We start from the raw sequence: 9,030 nt of genomic DNA, 5'->3' as shown, positions 1-9,030 counted from the left end.
TGAGATGCTCTTTCCCAGGACTCCCTCTTGTTACCCACTGGTGTTTAGCAAACTAAGGAACATAAACCTTGTCTGTCAGCATCTTCAGAAGCAGAAAATGTAATTGACTGTGATTTACCTCCTTCCTAATCACAGCTAGAGGTGGAGGGAGCTGTATCACTTTGGCAGCTGCGAGAGGTGATGAAGTCAAAAAGCCTCCTTTAAATTTAAGTTGCTGTTAAACATGGTCAGTTTGTCCTTCTTGAGCACAGCAGTTTGTCAGGCTGCAGATCCTTATTTGGAATTATTTTCGTGCGTCTGGAGTCAAGCCTAGGTCAGGTCATCTGTTTCATCAAAGGAGGGAGTTTCTGAGAATGACCATCACGGATGCAATAAACCCACACAATAGTGACCAAGGTTTTCTCTCAAATCTTGGCAGCAGCAATAGCTTATGCCCTTGGGGCAGGGGGGGGGGGCTGAGGGTGGGTTTAAGACACAAATACCCTCTGTGGGAAGTTTCTTCTTCAGTTTTGAAACATTTTTCAACAAAACCACCCACCCTCTCACAGATACCCTCAACCCCCACATGCTGCATATGTGAAGTCTTTGGGGCATTTTCTTCCTTGCCCCTTTTCTCCCCATTGGAAGTAGCAAAACAGGAGACCACGGTCACTGCTGGATGTGAAGCTGTTCTATTACTGCCGATTTCTCCAAACCACCCTTTCTTTAATCTGATAACGCTGCACAAGCAATCCTTGCACATTTTTCTGCAGGGGGAGCTTGTAGTCCAGTCTAGACATTGGAAGTAGAAAAACCAACTGGAGAACTTCTGGTTCATTCAGCTGGAGTCCAGATTAACTAAACTCCTGCCATTACTCCCCGAATGAAGGAGGTGCGAGGGCTTCAGTCACCTGGCCAGTGCTGCATTCTATCAAACCCATTCTCTGTAAGTGGCAAGTTATGAAGGAAATGAAAGCAACACCTCTGCTGGAGGAAGTTTTGCTTCACAGATTTGTAGGGCAGTGACATTTCTTTTTCTTTGGGAGTACTTCTGAAAAAGGAGGAACATGAAGGTGACAACCCCGGGGTGACAAACCAAACCTCTTCCACTGGGCGACTCACAAGCTCACACGTTAAACCTGGGTTTTACGTTTCTGTGCCAGCAGAAGCAAGGATTTCCATGGTCGTAAGCCAGCGGGTACAAGCCGTGCTTCCCAGCAGTCGCCTGCTAATTGGCAAGATGGCACTCAGTGATCACCGCCCCCCCAATCTGTTTTCACAATAAAAAGATGCCTCTGTAAGCAATATATGACCCTTAAACTTCATAGACGTAGTGATGCCAGCAAATGCCTTTCTCCACTAAAAATAACAGCCAACAAAATGGAGGCTGATACATTTTGCATGGGAAGTCTTTTTCCTCTCTGTCTTTGACGAGTCATTTACTGGCTTTCTCTTGTATTTCATAACTTAACATTTTTTGTCCAGTCAAAGTGAGTCGTGCCTCTGTCTATGTTCAGCCTTTTGTTTCGGCTGCTGAGAGTCTGCCGGATTCACCTGTGCCACCTGCAGTAGCCATAGCAATCAGGCATTTTGCTGAAAGTTGAAAATTGTTAGCTAATGTGCGTGAGGTTTGAACCAAAGGGAAATAGAGGAGGGGGGCAAGAAGGGAACGTGGCTTGAGAATATCCCACTTGTAATTTTCTCTGCACGGTGTGGGATGATGAGATGGGAGATAAAGAAACATGTTTTGCCCCTCGACATTGCTACTGTTCAGTCTCCAGTGTTTGTCTGGCGCCATCCCCAGACCAGTAATAGCTCACCCTTGGTCATAGCTCATGTCTGTTCTGCAGGGTACTGTTCTTACAATACGATGAGCATCAGTAAACCAAGTGCTAATGCTGTAGCCAATTTTGGCTGTGTCTTCACATCTGAGTCATTCCAATGTGGTTTTAAAAGATTGACAGCAAAGCGTGACTTGGCAGAAAGCACTGCTAACGTGAGTTTTAAAAGCAATCCTCTCAAGCAATTAAAAGCCATCAACTCCTGTGACAGAAGAGCCCACCAGTTCTCTCATAGTTTACCACCCCACCATCTGCCTGATTCACTACAGACTATTACGGCCTTTTCCCATACTCCACCAAAGCAATGATGACTGCAGTATGTGTAACATCCATAGAATTAGAGCCAGGGAAGGACCAGTAGATCGTTTCACCTCATCTACTGCATTGTCCAGGCCATAGCGCATCACCCAGCTAACTCTGCATTGAGCTCAGTGGCTTTGGATGTGTCTGTCACCTCTCCCAGAAAGATACTCTTCATCTTGCTGCTAAAACACTAAGAAATGGAGATCAGCTGTCGGTGTTTTGCTCTGCTGGTTAATGGTTTGGAAGTGTTTAACTTCTTAACACTCATTTGTTCCGTTTGAGGCTTCCAGCCACTGGTTCTTACTTTTACACGCTTGTGACAGGAGGTCAGGTGCTCAGAGCAAGAGAAGATGAGAGGTTTGACTGGGGTTGTCTAGCTGCAGGTTTACCAGAAAAGCATTAGTTGCTGAAATGAACCCACATGGACCCAATCAGCTTGGAATTAGGTCCAGAACAAAGAAATGCCAGATAACAAATCATTACCGGATTGTATGCTTCAGTACTTCAGAAGTCTCTTGGAAGGATCAGGCAGTATTGCCCCCTCTCCATCCCACTGAACAGCTGATTAGAAATAAGTTAAAACTAAATATATCTATTTCCTTCTCCCACCTCTCCCATGAAGCACCAGAGATTGATCTGGTCCCTCCTCCATGGGTTATGGGTAGCTCGAAGCTTCCCTTTTCTTAGATGTCTGGTTGATACATCTTGCTCAAATGCTCAAGGTCATACTTGTTAATGGATTTGGGATCAGGCAGAAGTATTCCTTCAGGTCATGTTGAATTGTGTTACAGAGGGTTTCCACCCAGCTCTTCTTCACAGCTTCAAATAACTTTCCGAGCTCTTTTGGCATCTCTGTCCCAGGTAAAGCGTTTTCAATGAAAGGGCCTCGACTGCTGGAGGCCTCTCAATGAATCCTGTTGTTGTGGTTTAACCCGGCAGGCAGCTGAACACCACACAGCCATTTGCTTGCTCCCCGCAGCCCCACAGTAGGCTGGGGGAGAGAATTGGGGAGAAAAAAAAAAGTAAAATTTGTGGGTTGAGATAAAGACAGTTTAATAGGGCAGAAAAGGAAGGGAAAATAATAATAATGATAAAAGAATATACAAAGCAAGTGATGCACAGTGCAATTGCTCACCACCCGCCGACTGATGCCCAGCCAGTCCCCGAGCAGCGGCCCCCCCGGCCAGCTTTCCCCAGTTTATGTACTGAGCATGACATCACATGGTATGGAATGTCCCTTTGGCCAGTTTGGGTCAGCTGTCCTGGCTCTGCCCCCTCCCAGCTTCTTGTGCACCTCCAGCCTTCTCAGTCGGTAGAGCACGGGAAGCTGAAAAGTCCTGGACTAGTGTAAGCACTGCTCAGCAACAACTAAAACATCGGTGTGTTACCAACATTGTTCTCATCCTAAATCCAAAACACAGCACTGTGCCAGCTACTAGGAAAGAAATTAACTCTATCCCAGCCAAAACCAGGACATGCTGTTACCTGCTTGTGGTAAATAGCAGGTCAGCCCTCTGAGGACTGAGATATTTTTGTCAATTGGTGGTTTGGGTTCTTACCACCTTCTCTTCTACACCTAGCTAGTTCCTCAGAGCATCTACCTGACCATATAGTTCTGTAGAATAGGAATCCTAGGCAGCAATAGGTTTTTTTCCCCTATTAAAAACAAGCCCTCTGAATCTTCAGGGATTTCATAGAATCATAGAATTGTTAAGGTTGGAAGAGACCTCTAAGATCATCGAGTCCAACCGTCAACCCAACACCACCATGCCCACTAAACCATGTCCCTAAGTGCATCATCTACACGTCTTTTAAATACCTCCAGGGATGGGGACTCCACCACTTCCCTGGGCAGCCTCTTCCAATGTTTCACCACTCTTTCAGTAAAGAAATTTTCCCTCACGTCCAATCTAAACCTCCCCTGGCGCAACGTGAGGCCATTTCCTCTCGTCCTATCGCTTGTTACTTGGGAGAAGAGACCGACACCCACCTCGCTACAACCTCCTTTCAGGGAGTTGTAGAGAGCGATGAGGTCTCCCCTCAGCCTCCTTTTCTCCAGGCTAAACAACCCCAGTTCCCTCAGCCGCTCCTCATAAGACTTGTTCTCCAGACCCCTCACCAGCCTCGTTGCCCTTCTCTGGACACGCTCCAGCACCTCAACGTCCTTCTTGTAGTGAGGGGCCCAAAACTGAACACAGTATTCGAGGTGCGGCCTCACCAGGGCCGAGTACAGGGGCACGATCACTTCCCTACTCCTGCTGGCCACACTATTTCTGATACAGGCCAGGATGCCATTGGCCTTCTTGGCCGCCTGGGCACACTGCCGGCTCATGTTCAGCCGGCTGTCGACCAACACCCCCAGGTCCTTCTCTGCTGGGCAGCTTTCCAGCCACTCTTCCCCAAGCCTGTAGCGCTGCATGGGGTTCCATGTTCCATGGAAATTGTAATTTCCTTCCATGTGACTAACACTGCAAATAATGAAGAAAATACAATATCTAGTTCTAGCACAATGAAGAAAAGAACATAGTTAGTTTATCTTTGTAGCAGAAACACACTGGAGGACTTCTATTGCTTTTAGTTAAATTTCTTAGCCAGACTACGCAGATCTCCGGAGGCCTTTATGGCTCTGTAGCCCCCTCACGTTTGTCATTTGCATGGAGCGGGTGCTTTGCAACTACATAATGGACCATTTTGCAGAACTATAAACACTGTAAAATACTGACATGGGGTATTTGGTGAGGATAAAATAATTTTCTTGTCAAACGGTGTGAAAACAAACCTCCTTTTCTCTACAGCACAGCAGCACAAGCAGATTTCCCACATACCCACTACACCAACGTGGCTCGGTCCTGGTCTGCGTGTGGGGCTTCGGTCAGGAGTAACAAGTCCTTCACCACTCCCATAAGGCCCTACCTCCATTAGGATCCTACCTTGTATAGGGTGGTACTGCACAATCTGGTGCTGTGCAGAAATACAGGGATGAGATCTTGCAAGTGTTGTGGTTTTGCTGGCCCAGTGCCACTCCAACCAACCACGGGGTTCTCCCTGCCAGGTTAGTCGTATTGGTTTGGGGTTTTTTTTGGAGCTAGGCCTGGCAGGGATATTGCTCCAGTACAGCACAATGAGTCCATTATAGAGAACTTGGAACAAAGGCTCATGAGACAAGACAAAAACCATGAGAAATCATGATAGTCTGGGGAAAATATTTTAAATGGGACGGTAGAGCCTTACTACATCTATAAGGTCATTGTTAAAATAGCGTTAAGGTTGAAGAATGACTCAAACTTTGGTTATTTTTCTGCTATCGGGCAAGCTGACATTTCTGTCTCTTCATGAATGCCAGCAATGGTGCCATGGGCTGTGCAATCACAACATGTACCCCTGTGTTGACTGTTCGGCACTAAGTCAGCCACCCCAACTGAAGGCATAACTTGGAAGGGCAGCTCTGTCAGCACAGCAGAGTCCCAGCTGTCCTCCCGGTGTGCACAGTGGCGTGTGTGGAAGACCCCATCTTCCTCCCGTTGCCCAGATCAATGACTTGACCCAAGTGTGCCACATGGCCATCTGGAGTGTCCCCTAGGAGAAACACTATTTACTCAAGTTTCCTTCCAGTAGAAAGCAGGGCATGACACCCAGCAGTGAGAGATTACATATGAGGGCAAGTCCTAGCAGTGTGGGAATTGGTACACAGCCATGGTTTATGCTTGGAGACTTGGAAAGGCTCCCAGGTGACCAGTTTAGGCATAACCTTTGTGAAGTGGCCACTGTAATTAAATTAGGGAGGGGGGATCCAAGCCCTCAAAATACTGTCCATGCTTTGCCAAGGTCTAAGCACCCTGTCCATGGAGTTGCAGGAGAGCACTGGCTTCATCATGGGCTTGCCTACTGGTTCAGGTAGCTGTTTCAGAGAAAGTGAAGTGCATATACGTGTGTGTATGCATCTGAAGCAGAGGCCAATACATCTGGTGGACTGTGTTTCACACTCTGACTCCTGCAAGAAAAAACAAAGCCTCTCACGAGCATATTTCTCCTTGGATATGGTTCATAGAAGTTCAGCATGGAGCCTGTCCTGAGAAACATCACATCTTCTAGGGCTGACAGAGTCCAGAGGCAGTGGAGAGGGAAACTGGAGCGGTAAATAGAAAATAACTTTCCTCTCTTCTTTGAAGTCTCGCAGATGCGGTGCTGAAGCCAGCCCTCTTGGAAAGCACAGCAGCTCACTGGGTTGTAAATTCATGTACGCTGGGGCTCCTTCAGAAATCACTTCCAACTTCTGTGAGCAGAGAGTTGTGAGACATCAAAGCCTTAGGTAAGTAGGGCACCTATTATACTGAGCCTTTATCTTTTCTTGAGAGGAGATGGGAGATAGCAGGAAGTTTGATGATTTTGCAAAGCTAAACCAAAAGTTTATTTCGGTAGCTGGGGGATATCGCAGGTGTCTTCGCAGCGGTTTTGAATTTACATCTCTCAACATCTGATGTCCCCAGCGTGTGAAGAGCATACTCCGGCACTCCAAAAACCTGTCAGGAAAAGGGGAAATGACGCTAACAAGAAATCATCCTTGTATAACTTATTCTCCTGTGAATTTAAACTGTGCTCGGGGGTGTCATTGTTGAAATTATTTCTCTTGTCTTATTTGTCAGATGCCTCTTTTCAAAAGCTGGGGAAAACAGAAGTTTTTGGGTGTGTCTGTGATGTTGCCTTAACTCATATTGTCCCCAGAGTAGAGGGGAAACTATTCACGTGCTCAGAAGAACATGGGAGTGCGTAAAAAAATCCTAGAAAAATATAATTCCTGCCTAATGTTTCTCCCCAAACCTATTCCAGAGTCTTGGCAGCCTCAGGCCCCTCTTGGGACATATCAAATAATGAAGAGCCAAAATCTGGGTAAGAGTTGCAGTAATGCCAACCTGGGTAACATCCCACCGTTCCTGGGGCAAAGAGGTGGATTTGAGCAGACAAGGAAAGCCAGGTGTGACCTGGGTGCCCAGGCTGCTTTTTCCTTGCTAAGGCACAAGGCAATTAATTAACGGCTCCTTTGTAAATTGTCTCCAGTGAGAGTCGTGCTGTAGGAAGGGGATGTGCCGTGGGGGGGTCCTTCGAGGGAGCAGCTTCCAAGGATGGAAACTGAATGATCCAAAGCCGCTGTGGTGAACACCAGACGGGAATTTGAGCAGCGGGATGTATTCTCATCCGCTGGACGCTGCAGATCAGTTTTGCTAAGGGCCCTTGGCACTGACTGCCTAATGCTGCAGGCTGGAGACATCCACCTAGCCTGGAAAAGTCAAAAACTCAGGCCAATCCTTGACTAGCACATAGTATTGTAGCTTCATTTCTGACTTATGCTGGGCCAGAAAATGGCCGTTAATATCTTGTTCCACAGGGGGAAACTGGGTCTCATGTACTCTGCTTTGCCTGTCGTGCTGAGGGAGTATTTTAATGTTAATCCTTTATTATAAATGTCAGCTATTATGTTTCTGGAAGTCCTTCGCCAAAATTTCTCCTCCACTTGAATGGGTGTTGGTGTGTCCGAGTCTGCTTTTGTTGGGGATTTGAACTCCTTTATGCACCGTGTTGCTCTTAATGAACCCTATTGTAAATAACGTGGTATGTTAAAAAAAAGTATTCTGTGATGTTTTAGTGCTCGCTGACTAATTCAGGATGGATGATGCTAGACAGAGGTCAGTGATCACTTGCAATAATGTTTTAAATGACTCCAGCTGCAGGAGTTTGTGTGTTAAACAACTACCAGTTTAATACATGTTTTGCGATCTTTTACTTGTTTGCACAGAGTTAGGTGCGTGGGGTCAAATTCTAATGTATGATCCTGTTGTAAGTTCAAAGTCCTGTAACGATAATGATGTTAACTATGGATCACATTAATGATGTTAGCTTCAATCGCAGAAAAAGTGAGCTGAACCTGAGCAGAAAGCTTGCACAAGCCTTGATATACCTCTAACGATGTGAGCTCTGAACATGCCATTCATGGCTATCAGAGGATGCGTTTCACCTTCATTGGGACCAGATTTTATTCTGTTACTGTTCTTTTGCTGAAATTTTACAAAGATATCTCTCCTGCCTTTTAATGTTCTTTTCTTGTAATGTTCTCTACATTTAACTGCTAATAAGATAGTTCAGAGTGCTGAAAGGTTTCTTTTTGGGTATTCAGCCACGCTTGAATCTTCTCCATTTCTCCAGAAGCCTCAGAAATTGTCACTTTGAAGGTTATGTCACTGGTATTCTAACAAACTGCTGGGAAACTGAGAGTTTTCACAGGAGCCAAAGGGAAGTAGACGCATAAATCTTCCTGAAATTCACTGGAAGCTGACAACTACACTATTGCAAAAGTTTAAATGGAAACTTTGGTCATCTCTCATGACGGCAGTGGGCTGTAATGATTACATGACCATGTGCTGCTTTTAGACTCGGATTGTGACACCCTTTTTTTTACTTACACCTCTTATTTTTTATTTTCCTTTTTGCTTTTACACTCAGCTTGTGACACCCTTTTTTTACTTACACCTCTTACTTTTTATTTTCCATCATGGTGCAAGCATCAGGGAGTCTGTTTGTGCAACAAACGCCTGACATGCCTTAGAACAAATCACACCAGAACTAACAACACCGGGGAGGGCTGTCTGAATCCTAATCAGGAACAACCACCCCATTTCTACAGAGCTTGTCCCTCCCTGGGGTCTTGTGCTATTCCTTCACATGTTTTGGAGTGAAAGGCTGTTTATAGCCTCATTATAGGGTGTTTAGCATTAAATGTCAGGAAGCATCTGCTGACACATTTCTCAGTGGGAGACTTCTAAATTCTGCAAGTGAGTTTGGGTAGCTGTCGTGAATATACATGGGAGTTCCCTCCAGAGATTTGGATGATGTCTTTGGAAGCAAGTTAAAGCTG

This window comes from Aptenodytes forsteri, unplaced genomic scaffold (genome assembly GCF_000699145.1).
Source record: "Aptenodytes forsteri isolate BGI_AS27 unplaced genomic scaffold, ASM69914v1 Scaffold201, whole genome shotgun sequence".
Lineage (NCBI taxonomy): Eukaryota > Metazoa > Chordata > Aves > Sphenisciformes > Spheniscidae > Aptenodytes > Aptenodytes forsteri.
Note: the sequence above shows the minus strand (reverse complement) of the source record.